Here is a 15,791-nt window from a genome sequence, read left to right as displayed (position 1 = left end):
GCGGAGCGGAGCGGAGCGGAACGGGGCGCAGCGCTGCACGGGCGGCCCGGGCTTGCGGGAAAACTGGGGCTGCCGCCGCTGCCGCAGCGAGCTCGTCCCGGGCTCGCCCCGTGCCGCTGCCCGCGGTTCCAGCCGTGCCGATGGAAAAGCGGCTGCGGAGCCTGGAAAAGAGATCGCTGCCACCGCAGCAGGGCACGAGCGCGCGGAGAGGAAAGGGAGCGGGCAGCAACGGTGTCTTGAAAGGGAGCGCTTGCAAAGCTGCGTTTGCACTGTGAGCACCCTGGCCCCTCTGCAGCTGGAAGGGCAGCAGGACTCACCGCGTGGGCACCCCCAGCCCTGTAGAATCATAGAATCATAGAATGCCCAAGGTTGGAAGGGACCTCAGAGGTCATCGAGTCCAACCCCCCTGCTCACGCAGGGTCACCAAGAGCACGTGGCACAGGGCTGCATCCAAGTGGGTTTTAAAGATCTCCACAGAAGGAGACTCCACAACCCCTCTGGGCAGCCTGTTTCAGGGCTCTGTCACCCTCACTGTCAAGAAGTGTTTTGTTAAGTTCCTGTGGAACTTTTGGTGCCTCAGCTTGTGGCCGTTTCCTCTAGTCCTGGGCACCGAGTGGCTGCTACTGCAGGGAGGAGCTGCCATAACTCAGGCTCCACCATTCACAGAATCACAGAATCACTGAGTGGTTAAGGTTGGCAGGGACCTCTAGAGATCGTCTAGTCCAACCTTACCGCTCCAGCAGGCACACCTACAGCATGTGGCACAGGGTGGCATCCAGGTGGGTTTTGAAGACCTCCAGAGTAGGAGACTCCACAACCTCCCTGGGCAGCCTGTTCCACTGCTCTGTCACCCTCACAGTCAAGAAGTTCCTCCTCACATGGAGATGAAACTTCCTGTGTTTCCTGTGTTTATGGCCATTACCCCTTGTCCTGTCACTGGCCACCAATGAGAAGAGCTTGGCCCCTTCTTCCTTACATTTTCCCTTCATGAACGTGTACATGTTAATCATATCCCCTCTCAGCCTTCTCTTCTCCAAGCTGAACAGGCCCAACTCGGTCTCTGCTCATACGAGAGATGTTCCATTCCCTTAATCATCTTTGCAGCTCTCCACTGGACCCTCTCTAGAAGCTCCAGGTCCCTCACACTGGGGAACCCAGAACTGCACACAGTGCTCCAGGTTTGGCCTCCCCAGAGCTGAGCAGAGGGGCAGGATCCCCTCCCTTGACCTGCTGGCTAATCCTCAAACCTTAACAAAATCTAGAGCATCGGGCTAACTAACCCAGAGCTGAAAACTGGCTACTTTTTACTCAGAGTACCCCAGGAGGGAGCCAGCACTGCTTAAGCCCGGCTGGGCTCCTGTGTTGCCTTCACACGAGCAGCCCTTGTCCAAGGAGGCAGTGGGAGGTGCAGCCTGGGTCCCTCGGGAGAAACTCCAGAGAAACTGAGCTTTGCAGTTCGCTTTTTTTTAAAGGTTCCCTGATTTTAAGACAAGCTGTTTTCTCTGGGAGTTTTGATTTATGCTGGTGCCACAGTCTGTTTGTGGATGGCTGTGAGCACGGGCCGTGAGTGAAACCAGCTTCCCCCAAAAGGGGCAGGTTTTACCACAGAGAACAGAACAGCCCCTTGTTTGCATCAACATGTAAAAAACGACTGAGTTTGCAGCAGTTTGGCTGCCAAGTGTCAGTGCTGTGCAGGGGATGGGCTGCCTTGCGGGGCTGCAGGGGCTGCGGCGATGCAGTGCCATGCCATGCAGTGCCATGCCATGCAGTGCCATGCAATGCCATGCAATGCAGTGCAATATGATGCCGTGCAAAGCTATGCGATGCCGTGTGGTGCATTGCAGTGCAATGCAATGTGATGCAATGCAGGGTGATGCGATGCAGTGCAATGTGTGTGTGCACGGCAGGGAGTGTGTGGAGATACCTCCGTGGGGATTGGGACTGAAAATACCAGCAGGGCTCTGTCATTTGCATAGGGGTCATGTTTTGCTAATACATGTCTTGTAGAAGCAGACAGCATGTAGAGGAGAGTGGTAAAACCTGACCCAGCAATGTTTTTAAAATTCAAATTATGCATAAAGTGTGCATTAAATTAATTAGCGATTCATTAAGAGGAGAAGAGTAAAGAAACTAGTTAGCAATGTGCAGCATTTAGTAATGCAAGCCGTTTTCTGTAATTGTTATATATAATTTGTCTCATAACATTATCCTTTGATAGATTATTGCAACATAATATGATATATGTAACTTATTAACAGTTTCATTAATTACTATTAGAGCAAAGACACTCTGAAATCTGGTGTGCATAGGAGCAAATGTTGAAGCAGATGGTTGAAATTAGTGAAATGCAAGCGCTGCTGAACCCTTTTACCTAATTAGATTATTACGTTTAAATAGTTAAACTGAGTTTGCCGGGTTGCCGGCGCAGCGTGGGGGTTGGAAGGCGGCATGGTGGGGAGGGGGCGGCAGCCGTGGTCCCCGTCCCCTTCTCCCCAGCCTCCCCTGCGCTTCAGTGCAGCCCATGGCACTGCAGGATGGGAGGACTCGTCCCCTTGAGTCTCCTCCGGCGGGAGCTGGGGCTCCCCGTCGGGAATGGCCACTGGCACATCCACAGGACCGTCCCGGGGCGCTGCTGGTGGCCGTGGTGACCCTCTGCTACGGGGACTTCCCCGTGGAGCAGGCGCTTGTCTGGCTGTCCCTGTTGTGAGTCCCATGGGCGATGCTGGTGCTGAGGCAATGTTGATGTTGGACAACGTGACCAGCATGAACGATGGTGCAACATGGGCCCTGGTGGGATATCGAGGGCCACGTGGGGCTCCCTCTTCTCGGGAATGCAGCTGGATCCTGCCATCCCATCCCATCCCATCCCATCCCATCTGCACTTCGCTTCCATGGCCTAGATCGTGGGGACCCATCGGGGCCTTCGCCTCCCCAGGGACGTGGGGCGCGCGCCTGCATCCAGGAAGGGCAAGTTGCTTCTTGCAGAGAGTTTGGAGATTTGAGGGCAGTCACATTAGTATCCCAAGTGTCCAATTTCACTGGAAAATTCCAGAAAAATAATAATAACATCACTTCAAAATAAATGAACTTTTAAATTACTTTCAGGATTTTCATACAAGAGAAGTAGCTGCCAAGCCAGTTGCTCCAGGGGGGCGTTTCGTGCCAAGGGACTTGAATGAAACCAATATTCAGTCCTGGTGAGGGCACGGTACCCAGCTGGAGCAGGACCAGGATGCACAATATGTATTTAAGTGACTTTTAAATATTTTTCTTTAATTAAGGCAAGGAGATTTAGGCGCCTACTGCCTTTGAGTATGTTCTCCTTCAAATGTAGTGATAGCAGCATGTTAGCAGCACCGATATTGTAGCTGATGTAGTGGAGTTAAGAATAAACAAAAGGTTCAGGAGTATTTCTCTGCCTGCCGCTGCTGTCACCGCTGCCTCGTTGCCGGCCGCGCGGCTCCAGCGGCTGCAGGGCTGCACGTTGGGCACAGCCGGGGCTCCTGGCATCACCCTGCGCTGGCGCTTCTGTTCCAGCCCTCCTGGGGAAGCCAGAGCTCCGCTCTGCTCCAGCAAAGGCGCCAGAGCCACGCGGGACTGGAGCTATGAAGGAGAGGCCTGTGGTGCGGGTGGGGAGGGGGTCTGTGCCGGACCGCGCGCCCGCTGCCCGTGCCCCACGGCTCCCCACGTGGCAACGTGAGAGAGGGGAACGAGCCCTATGGACACGAGTGAAACCAGAGCCGGTGCGCAGCGCGGGCTCGCTGCCGTCAGCGGCTGGAAGCCAGAGCCCTGCTCCCCGGGGGAGGGAGCCCTCTTCCCAGTGTGCTGGAGCCCTGTTCCCATGGGATGGACCCGTGTCCGGAGCACCGTCCCTGTGCCCGGCTCCTCTCCGCCGGCACCTGCTGCTCGTGGGCCGGGCGCCGTCGCGGTGCCGCACGTGGCCACGGCCGCCGCGCTCCTGGCAAATGGCACCTGCCCCTAAATAAATCAGAGCCTGCAGAGCCGGGTTTGCCGAAACTCTAACGCTTTTGTTAAAATTGTATGAAGCAAATTCACAAACACATGATTTATATTATCTTGGCACCACGCAGAATATACTATTTAAATTAACTCCTCTCCCAACAAATGAAGTCAATTCTCTTCTCGGGTTACTTTTCATCTGCCTTTTGTCTTGTTGCCGAATCTTTTCTATTTCTTTCACTCATTCATCTATTGTGCCCTTTCCTTGATCTGATAGCATTAAACATATAATTAAGTCATAAAGGAGGGAACTGATGAGTATAGCAGATGGTAATTGCTTCCTACATTTGAATGAAATGATATGCATTGCTACAATTTACAGCTCTCGCCTCATATTTTATTCAGGAACCTTTTATCTCTTTTCCTGCAGAATTATTCTGCAATAAATTTAGACATCTTATCAATAGCTGGGGTGATAGTAGCAGAAATGGAGCAAAACTGAACTTTGTGCATCTTAGTGTTTAAAATAATTTTCAACAATAATTGAATTATCTACCAGCAAATATCGCGTGTAGACGCTGTCCGACGCGGCTTTTTGCTTTTTTAGGAAGCTGCGGGTGGCTGAAGAGCCAGGCTGGTGGCAGCGGGGCCGGAGGCGCCGGGCGCCCGGCAGAGCCGCTGTCCTGGCACTCGTCCTTCCTTCTCGGCGCTCTGGGGCGCCGGGGCGGAGGGAAGGGCACCCAGGAGCGGGAGCTGCGCCGCATCCTATCGCTCCGTGGGAAAAGTTCTGCAAGGGGAAGTTCGGACACGTTTCCCCCATGATCAGAGGGCCTTGGGGAAGGTGCTGGCAGCCTTAACCCCAGGAGTTCTCCTAGCACCAAAGAGGGACATTGCAGGAGCTCTGTGCCGCCCTGCGGGGCACCAAGGACTCGGCGTCACCGCTGCTCCCTGGGGATCCCGAGGCCCCGGGCGGCCTCGTGTCCCGCGGGGCGGTTCCGGGGCGGCAGCTGGGCTCCCCAGCCTGCCCCGAGCGGAGGTTTCCCGGGGCTCCGTGTGGCTCCCACCGCGCTGCCCGCGTCTCGGGTGCCCTGGGCAGGGGAGGGTGACGGCACCGGCACCGCCACGACCCGAGCGCTGGCGTCGGGGCTGCGGCCGCCCCGAACAGCCTGCGCAGAAAGGATAATGTGTCTGATCGATCAGCACGGACAAATTTCATTTAGGGGATCAATAACAGTTTACACTTGACAGAGTGGAGGAGTGGCGCTTATTTTCCCGTTTGATTGAATAAATGTTCTCCGTGGGACGCAACTGCGGAGCGGTCCTGACCCTGTCCTAACGGGAGGCGGCTACGGCGAGCCGGGAAAGTGACTCCCAGCAGCACTAAGGCGGATTTCCCCCTCCCTCTTGTGGTTGTGTTTTATGAACTGCCTCCTAAAGAGGCTTAAAATCAGACTTGGCTGGTGGCACGCGGTAATTAGGTTCCAGATGACGCAGATGATAACTTTCCCTTGCAATATGGAGCAAATGCCAATAATAAATGCAGCGAGTGCCTCGCTCCAGATGCATCAGGCTGCTTCGTTAGCTGACGTGCTCATCAAAGCGAGCGCCGGAGCAGCGAGACTCCTGCTCCCAAACAGGACCCGTGGCCCCGCCACTGTTTTGGGCACGCCGTTTGGATTGCTTAAAATGCTTGTTGCAAATGCCAGGGAAAGGCCTGCGGGAGCCTCCAGCGTCGCGCGCTTCAGTCCTCAAGACTCGCAGCCGTGGGGTCGGATCGATGCCGCTCGCAGGTCGTGGCGGGCACTTGGAGGCAGCGCTTGACCTTTGCACAGCCCTGCAGGGCAGCGCTGCTCCACCGACATAAATAACCATTCCTCGTTTGTTTGCACAGGCGGTATTTATTTAAAAATGCAAATCTATTGTAACATATGTGACTTAAGGATATTCAGATGGGGAAGCAGAACGCATTTCCCTTCTTTTTCCCCAGTGAAATTCCAAGCGAAATGCTGAACAGGGAAACAGAAAAGATGGAATAAATAACGCTAGTGATGGCGATCATTGCCCTTGATCCCTTTGCTGTCGTCCTGTACCTTTAGTCAATGATGTGCTCCGTGCAAAGGGTCTCTCATACCTGAATTAAGTTTGTGATATTAGCAGAGAACATACAGAAACTGCTGCTCAGCTTCATTTCCTTTTAGGCACCAGGTATAGCACAAAGATAATGTAGGTATGACCTTATTTTATACATACTGTACCACAGTGCACACAGAACCAGCATCTTCTTCCCCTGGTCTTCAATAAATTCCAAGACCAGACCTTTCAAAATCCTGCCTATTGCACTCTGTGATGACCTGACTTAAATGCTGAAGCCAGTGGTTGACTTTATTTTTATCCTTGCAGGGAGGATAGTTGTTTGTAAAACTCAACAAGCATAAAACAGTATGCTTCAGGATTATAAATAGCATTTGAAAAGGTTTGGCGATTGCACACCGTTGCCTGAAATACTATAGGGCACAATACTTCATCTTTATTCAGGTAAATGAGGACTTCTGATCGAGTAGGGGCAGCCAGAGATTGAGAATGCAGCCAATAGTAATTCAATAAATCAGCAGTGATAGGACCTGACAGTGTAGAGCTTTCTTTCAACACATAATCAGTAAGCACCTAATTGTTAAGAGTCATATAATTAAGACAGTTCCGCGCAGGGGCTGCGCATATTGCAGTGCTGCAATTCTGTGTGTTCGCGATGCAGGAGCTTCCATCAGCAGCTCATCCTGCTGTAGCTCCTCCAACCAGCGACGATGGCCATGCGTGCCATGTGAGAGTCTGAGCAGTCATTTAGAGCAATTCTTAGAGTCCTTAGTACAGCGAGCAGCAAAACAGACAGCAGAGGTATTGATAGGGATATTTGGACTTTGTGAAACACGTCTTGAAGTTACAAGAAGTAAAAAAAGACACACAAAGACACCAGCTCCTGCTGCATGGAGGAGCAGCTTGACCTCCAGCTGGGTGGGGTTGGTGCATCTTTGTGGCCACCCGAGTGGCCGTTCTGCCGGGCCCGGCACCGGGCCGGTGTCCCCGAGGAGCCCGGCGCTCCAGTGCCAGGGGGATGCTGTGCTCATCTCCCCCAGGAACCTCCTGCTGGGTCCGGCCCTGCGGAAGAGGCTTCCTCTGCCCTGGGCAGAACCGCCTGCCAGAAGGTTTGGGAAGGGCCTCTGAATCCGACTCCATGCCTTCCATGGGAAAGCTGCTGCCGCGTCCCAGGACGGGCCCCTCGGCCCCCGCGCACGGTGCATCCTCACCAGGAACCTCGCTGAGCGCCGCGGCTTGCAGGGCCCGGCAGAGAGCTGAGCGGAAGCCTTTCCTGATCTAAAAGAGCAGGTTTAATTGCATGTTTTATTGCACGAGAAAAGTGTGCATTCTCTTAATGTTATGAATTAGCAGAAATTAAAAAATAGGGTTGTCGACACTGCTTGAGAATTGTTTACAGCAAATAATGAACAAAGCAGAGCAGATGGCCCCGGGCCCGGCTGTGGAGACCGCGTAGCACGTTATTAATTAAAATACAAGTCAGCTTTCCCCGGCACTTGTAGCCCCCGGGTATCCAATGTAGTGCGCTTGATTGAATCAGGTAGTGGCAGCGCAGGCGGGTTTTATTTGGCGCTCGGAGGGATAACAAAAATGTAAAGCTGTTTTCTGCTACTTCATTTGAGAAAATATTATTGTGGCGGCGCCGCGGCGGGGCCGGGGCTGGCGCGGGCGCCGGGGCCGCGGTGCCGCCTCCCGCCAGGGGCCCTTGCCCTTTCCAGCGCTGCCGGCCGCCCCCGGACCGGGGACGCTCCGGTGCGGGAGCCGCGCGGGGGACCCTGCGGGGACCCTGGCAGCTCCGGGGCGGGATCCTGGGCTGGGAAATGCCCCTGTTGCGTGAGGACTGCAGGGGCCGCGCGTTCCCGGTGCGGCTGCACCCAGCGCCAGCGAGGCCGGGGCCGGCACGTCCTGGGGAGGGAGCCGCGCGCACCCTGCAGCAGTGACTGCGCCCCAAACACAGGCGGGCGCTCCGCGCATTCGGGAGCCTCCCCGCTCCCAGCACCGGCTCTCGCAACACTAGCGCTGCGCCAACACTGGGGGGTTGCATTTAATTTTAGAAAGGCCGGGGGGAAATACGCTATTTCCCTGTTGCCCGTATTTGAAATCCATGCTTAAGTGCACATTGGGTCAACCCCTAACCAGATGTAAGTACACAGCCAAGTTATTGGATTTCTTGATGATGAACAGAGATCGGAGAATGCACCTGTAAGGCTATGTGGGGATTTGCATAAAAATGAAGATTAGGTACACCTGCCTCTATAAAATATTGATGACGAGCACCAGGCGCGTGTGCGCGGCATCCCCGCGCTCCCGAGCGGAGTCGCACGCTGCGGTCCCGGAGCACGGCCAGGAATCGTGCGGGCCAGTGCGTGGGGAAGCCCGTGCAAAGGGAGCCCCAAAAGGGGGGTCCAGAAACCCCCGGCAGCACCACGCTCCATTCAGCTCCGCTGGCGCGAGCAAGAGCCTTCTCGCTGCTGAATATAAATAGAAGTGGGACGTGGCGTTGCGAGATGAATAAATGAATGAATCAATCAATGACAAAAACATACTATGTAATCAAAAGATTTTTCATGTTAAGATTAATTTAGTGCAAGGCCCGCCTAAATATTACATAAGCCGCCGTGACATTGAGTTATACGGCGCGCGGCGGGACCGGAGCAGGGAGGGACGGGGCAGGCCGGGTGCCTCCGAGCGCGGCCTCGTCCTGGCAGGGCTGGAGCGTCCCGCGGGATGCAGGGCGCGGAGCGAGCGCGCGCGGCCGCTGCTCCCAGCTTCCCGGGCCGGGCCGGAGCGCGGCGCCCCCGCGGAGCCCTGCGCAGGGAGCTGGGGTCTGCTCAGCGCCCGAAGCCGCTGCCGTCCGGCGGGGAGCCTTTGGGCTTTCATTCACGTGCCCCTCTGGTTTGCTTTAGAGCAGCAACGTGGGGTACTGCTGCTGTGCATCCCGGTAAAGCTGAATGACAACTCTGCTCTTATATCTAATGAAGCACTTTTGTGATGTGTGTAAGGAAACGCGCTTCCCTCCATATAATACTTGGTTTCTTTTTGCTATAGTTCTAACCCCAATGTGCATAGTTTTCAACAGAAAAAAGAAATGTGGGGAGAGGGAATCAAATACACCTCCCCTGCTACAGCTGTAGTTGAGACTTCCTATTTGTCTGGCTCGTGTAGCAGGCCCCGGAGGGAGTCACCCCGTTTTGCAGGAATCCAGCAGGAACCATCAGGACTAAACGCTTTTGCAATGCACCTGGCTGCAGAATTCCCCCAGCAAAAAGTGCCTTTCAGATGGGAGAGAAAGCCAGAACCCCTTGTGTGACCAAAGCAATTGCGTGGGGTGAGGGACAGCATCCTCAGCAAGCAAGCACGTGTGCTGCAAGCAGGCAAGCAAGGAAGCGGCTGCGGCGAGCAGAGCTGCTCGGCCCCGCTGCGCCCCACGCGAGCCCCCCGGGACGGGGACGCGGTCGGGGATGGGTCCACGGGCGGATGCAGGGCAGGCTGAAGGCGCAGCCGGGAGAGGGGGGAAGCAGGCTGCGCTGCGCAGCGAGCGGCCGCGCTGCCGCCCCGCGCGGGGCCTCACCAAACACTGCGCTTTGCAAGCAACAGAGAACAACAGATGCCTTTTGTACGGCCCTGCTGAATAGCGGCCTCTCTTAGCCCGGGTCAGCTCCACGTGGGACATGCCAAGGCGTGAAGCACAGGAAAAGATGTGTGTACAGTTATAGGTTTATTATTATTATTTATAAGTGGAAAAAACCCACCATAGGATATCATCTTAAAACATGGCACGCCAAGGAAGGGAAGTTTCCCAAAGAACAGGGTTTCATTGGGGTTTGTGGCTCTGCTCACGCCTTGGGTCTCGGCAGCCTTTGGTGGGAACGGAGCCGCTGTGGTGCTGCATGCGCTGCAGCAGCCTCGCGCAGCCACACAGCTCCATTGCCGACACCAGGGGTGCTCCCAGGTTTGCTGCACAGGCCGCGGGAGCTGCTGCTGGGCAGCCGCGGTGCCGGCTCAGCACCCGCTTCGTGCAACGCGGCCCGCACAGTTACAGCTCGTGCAATTAATAACGGCGCGTGAAGGGCACTTGCCTTGCAGTGGGAAACAACTGACACTGCATGCACTGTATATCACCAAATACAGGGCACTTGGGGAATAAGGCGAAGATCTAATTGAGGATCTACTATTTATCACTCTTCCCAGAATTACTGAGAGTGAGGCGCTTACTTGGGGCATACGTGCTATCCTTAAGCGCTTGTTCCATAGCCACATTTTTTAAAAGGGAATAAAACATCTAACTACTTTTAAAAGTGCCTTTGACTTTCAATCATGAACATGTTGCTTATTAGTGAGATGAATTTATAGGTAATGGTTTTATAGGTCTTTTATAATCATCCTTTTATAGGCAGATGCCATCAGGTTTGCATAAGTAGTGACATTAACCATTATGGCTGTAAGTGGAAATCGGAGTGCAGAAATGTAAATAACTACTGGGTTTTAATATCTAATTAGTGATGTGAAACCTTAGTGACAATATTTAATTGCAAAAAAGGGTGTTTTGGCACACTTGTTCCAAAGAGAAGAGCTGGGCTAGGTTTGAAGCGCGAGGAAAGCGGCCAGCCAGGAGCAGCCCGTGCGCTCGCGGCTGGCGGCTCCGGGGCTCCGCGCGCGCGCGGGGCGGATCGGGGGACACCTCCTCGCGTGCTGGCGGCAGCCCCGGCCCGCGCGGCCCCGCTCTGCCGGCTGCTGGGGCACAGGCCACGCGGCTGGGAAGCAGCCCTTGGCAATGGAGAGCACGGGCGCATCCCGTGCCGAGGGAGAGCCGCGTCCCCATCCCGCGCTGGGCTCCGCAGCACCGCGAGGCCCAGGCCGCCGCGGCGCTTCCCGAGGCGCGGCGCGCGGGGAGGCGCCCGCATTAATTCAGCTGGCACATTACAATGTTAAACTAAATGACATTATTACAAAGCTGTGCTAAGAAGTGTTGACAGGTCCATATGGTAATTTTACAATGTATAATGAACACACAGACTCCTTTCTTGCAGAAATTTATAGTTCAAATCTATACCCAGGATATCCAGTTTTATTTCCAGAAACTTAAATTGACTTATTACGATGTAGTGAATGTATAAATTAGTTCCAGTAGTTAAACTGAAGCATTTCCCCACAGACTCAATTAGATTCATTAATCTACTGTGTAGACCTGTAAACGGTCCATTGTTCTTTTCCCCCCCAAAATGTCAAAAACTATTTCTCTAACTATAAAATATTTCCCACAAAAACTGTTTTAAGTGATAAGAATTATTTAATATGAGGGACCCAGATCCACAAATTATCCCAGTGCTCTTATTCTCCCTGCAAAGAAAAATAGGGTTCAGCCCTGGCCAGGTAATTTAGTGGGACGGGGGCTGGATCCAGCTTTCTCTTAAGCTGAAGATCTGCAGGAAAAAGAAAAGATCGTTTTCCATCCTCCTCCAGGGGAATAAATCAGCCAGAGAGGCTGCACCTCCGCAGCCTGCAACCGGTGTCGCTCTCAACGGCTGTGCACGGCCTGTGGAGCGGGACTGGACAGGGATGCAGGCAGGGATGCAGGCAGGGATACACATGGGGATGCCGGCAGGGATGCAGGTGGGGCGGCAAGCAAGGGTACAGATGGGGAGGCAGGCAGGGGCCAGCTGCAGTGCAGGAGCGATAACCGAGCGCAGTTTTGAAAATGCGATGCTTTGAGATTGAAGCTTGCACGGCGTGACTCCACTCAGGAGAGCCGGATGACTCGGCTTGACGGGGAGCTGCGTTTCGGCATGGCCACCGGGGCCAGCGGTGCCTGCGGGGATGTCATCGGCACGGAAAGTGTCCGCCCTGGCATCACCCTCCACAAGCGGCCGGAGCCACTGTGGAAGCAGGCTCTTGGCGTGCAGCCTGCACGGGTGGGTGCTGCGGAGCCGGGAGCGCAGAGCCTGCTCCTGCCGCAGGCCACGCCGGCGCCCGCAGCCCTTCCCCTGCGGACAAGAGTGCGGGAAAAGCCGGGCGCCAGGGTCAGAGCCGTTCCCTGCGCGCGCGGAAGGAGCAGTGTTGAGGACCGGCGGCTCCCACAGAGCTTCCCGCCCGTGACGCACCACGACGCTCTCCCGCTCCCTCTGCCCCTGGAGCATCGGGAATATCCGCCCTTGGCTTTGAGGCGCTGCCCTCCCCGCTCCCACAGGAGCTGCCGTGGAAATCGTGTGTGCAGGTAGACCCCGCTGGCGGCCGTGCCCAGGCAGCCCGTTCCCACGCAGCTCCCGTCCGGGACGGGCCCACAGCACTGCGCTCTGTTCCACCCCGGCCAAAGCTATTCCTGGAGTGGAAGGAACTTGAGTGGAGCTGCAGAAAGTGTGAGTCACTGGGTGCTATTTGCTGCCCACAGAGCGGGGAAGAAAGTGAACATTCATGCAGGGGAGCCTCCTGGCCATGGAGCCCCTCACACACACAGCGGGGAGATTGTCCACTAAGGACCCACACTAATAATCTGGAAAATATTTAAGCTGCATGTGAGCAAAGCGTGGGGCTTTCCCTCAGGAATGCAGAAAGGGCCACGGAGCTATTGAGGAAGGCGGCTCGGAGAGGCGCCGGGAGCCCCACGTTCAGTTGGGAAGGGGCCGCAGGAGCCAGGATGCCCCTTTGGGTGCCTTCTGCCTCGGTGGGTGTCCCTGGTGGCAGCCAGGCAGGTCACGGCAGCGCAGCCGGCTCCAGGGCCCCCGGCCTGTCCAGCCGTCCTGCCGCTGCCGGCAGGTTCAGGGAAGCTCCGGCCGCCCTGTGTCTGGATCCAGGCTCCATCGCCGCGGTCCCTGTGCCAGGGCCCTGCTCTCTCCCTGTCACTGCAGACGTCCCGCGCCGCGGCGCCCGTGCGGCCGAGATGGCACCGCGATAGCGGATAGCGCGGCCGTACAGCTGTAGAGCGGAGAGCGCGGCCCGTGCGGAGAGCGGCCCTTCCCGCCCGGGCGCCGGCGCGAATCCCTGTCAGGTGGCGGGAGCCGCGGCGCTCTAATCTGCGGGGAAAGGGCCGGGCGCGCAGATAAGGGCGGCCGCGGCGCTGGCACCGGCGCCGGCTCCTCGGCGCCTGACTGACAGGTGTCCTTTGGAGCGCGCGCGCGCCGCGGCCCGCGCGCCTCTTGAAATGCATATTGGCGCCCTTATCGTGGAGGAGCGGATGGGCCAGATAGGTGCCGTTAACATTGCAAATAGCGCCAGGATTATTCATCGGCGGCTCGGGGCGAGCAAGGGGGGAAAGTTTTCATTATTCGCCACGCACAATAGCGGGACGCTGCACGCCGCGGCGCCTTGGCAGGGCGGCCCGCGGCGCCGGGTGACGCGGCTCTGGCCAAGATCAGGCGGCCCGGCCCCATTTTAATTTCTAATGCATTAATCTCCGCGGCGCAGCTGCGCCATGAATATTCCGCCGCGCCGCCGCTCGTCAGGAGCTGTCGCCGCCGCGGGGCCGCGCGGGAGCCGCCGGCCGGGCCGGATCCGTCACTGACAGCGGGGCCACAATAGGCGCCGGTGCCGGGGCCGCGCGGGAGCCGCCGGCCGGGCCGGATCCGTCACTGACAGCGGGGCCACAATAGGCGCCGGTGCCGGGGCCGCGCGGGAGCCGCCGGCCTTATCGTGCCGGCCGGGCGCCCGCCGCGGTATCGCGCCGGCCCAGGTGCTGCCGCGCGGGGCGCAGCGGTGAGCGCGGCGCCGTGCGCTGCCCGCGCGCTGGCCCTGGCCCCGCACCTCTCCAGCCCTGCGTCGGCTCCTCAGTCCCACCTTGTAGGCACCATCCCAGCTTCTGCGGGGAGCCACCCGGCACCTGTCCCACGGGACCATCCCAGCAGCTGGGCCGCACTCCCCTGTGCTCCTCCAGACACCGCAGAGCATCACGGAGCACCATGAGACATCAGAGAGCACCAGGGAGTCCCGCAGAGCATCACAAAGCACCACGGAGCACCATGGAGCATCACAGAGCACCATGAGACATTAGGGAGCATCAGGGAGCCCCATGGAGCACCACAAAGCACCACGGAGCATCACAGAGTATCCCAGAGCACCATGAAGCATCGTGGGGCAGCCAGGAGTGCGGGGTAACCTTCGTGCCTGCAGAAGTTGCATCTCGCTGCACCAAGCACAGACGGGACAAGGATGCGTTTGCCCAAAGGGGAGGCATTTCCAGAAGGCGCCCGGGGTGGATGATCCCCTGTACTGCACATCCACCTCTCCGGAACAGCCGGCACCTCTGGAGCTCCTCATCCCGCCAGAGCCCTCCCGTGCATGCGGCCCCGGCACGCCACCGTAAAGTCTCATTACGGGAAGATTATGAACATATAACAATGCGCTTTAAGTGCGCTGCAATGATCCATAAAATTGGTGTGGCTAATTAGCAGATCAAATCTCTGCGAGGACTGGATCACTCTAATATCCTTGGGTAGTTTAATTCTGTAGGTATTTTACTATCCACACATGTTTAGTAAAATTAAATAACAGTATAAATGTTCAGTGGGATTAAAACAACGGTAAAATGAAACCAAACAAAATGAGTTTATTTTGTTAATAGAATAACAGCGAATCCCAGTGTTGATATAACATTACACAAAATCTAGAGCAAACACAGCCCGAATCCCAGGCTCATTTCACATGTAATTAACCTTTCTCAATCAAGCCATGCATCCCTGACACCTCCTCTGCGATGCTGTGCACCCGTGTCCCCCTGTCCCAGCACCCGTCATTCCCTGTGTCCAGCAGGAGCGGCCGCGGTGCCATCCCGGCCTCTGAGTCCATCCCAACTGCAGAACTGACCTGTCCTGTCCTATCCTGTCCCACCCCACCCCTTCCCATCCCATTCTCTCCCATCCCATCCCCTCCCATCCCATTTCAACCCATTCCCTCTTGTCCCATCATATCCTGTCCTCTCATCCCAACCCAACCTATCCTGTTCCATTCCATCCCATCCCAACCCATCCCTCTTCTCCTGGTCTGCCCCATCCCATCTCATCCTATTTCTTCCTGTCCCATCCATCCCGTTCCATTGTGCCCCACCCCGTCCTGTCCACTTCCATCCCATCCGGGGACATCCTGTCCCACTCTTTTTAAAACACTGCCCACTTTCCGTTTGCATATCCGACTGCTTTTGTAACACTAATATGGGAAGTAATGATAATAAACATCCATTTATTAAAGCAGTTTTTATTCCCGTTTCTTCACCACTAGCAGCCCTCTGTTTGCGCTGGTGTTTATCAAGAAACACCACGCGAAAGTTAATAATAACCTAATTTAGAGCAATAATTACATTTTTATTCAATAGCTATGGGAAAACACCGAGTTGAATAATGAGATAAAAACGAGTGTCTCTGTCCTAACAGGACATTAATCAACATATTAACTGTGCCGGCAAGCTGATTTGAGGCTGTTACAGCTTAATTTGTCTCAAAAATCATTATTTTTTATGTATTGCACAATGCACTTTAAAGCGGGCGCTGGGGTGCGGCGGTGCTGGAGCGGCTCCGGAGCCACTCCTTGGGATGGAAGGACATTCCTCCATAGGACTCTCTTGGAGCGGCGGTCCTGGCATGACGAGACGCGGCGCCCGCTGCCAAGTGACATTTAGGCGCCGGCGGAGGCACCGGCTTTCCCTGCCCTTCGCCAGGAAGCCGTGCCAGGGCTCCGGGATGTCCTGGGCCGGGGCCAGCTCCCGCCCAGTGCTGCGCCGAGCTCGGGGTGGCAGTGCAGGGTCTGTACAGCCC

At 56.1% G+C, this 15,791-nt stretch overlaps 1 protein-coding gene across 1 annotated transcript in view; it reads right to left on the bottom strand.

Annotated features, from left to right (window-relative positions):
• Window positions 1-15,791, bottom strand: part of GALNT5 (polypeptide N-acetylgalactosaminyltransferase 5) — a 42,459-nt gene that overhangs the window by 10,006 nt on the left and 16,662 nt on the right. The window lies entirely within an intron of this gene.

This window comes from Nothoprocta perdicaria, unplaced genomic scaffold (assembly GCF_003342845.1).
Source record: "Nothoprocta perdicaria isolate Ctin4 unplaced genomic scaffold, notPer1 scaffold_203, whole genome shotgun sequence".
In the NCBI taxonomy this organism is placed as follows: domain Eukaryota; kingdom Metazoa; phylum Chordata; class Aves; order Tinamiformes; family Tinamidae; genus Nothoprocta; species Nothoprocta perdicaria.
The sequence above is the reverse complement of the archived record's forward strand: the minus strand, read 5'-3'. Positions and strand labels throughout refer to the sequence as shown.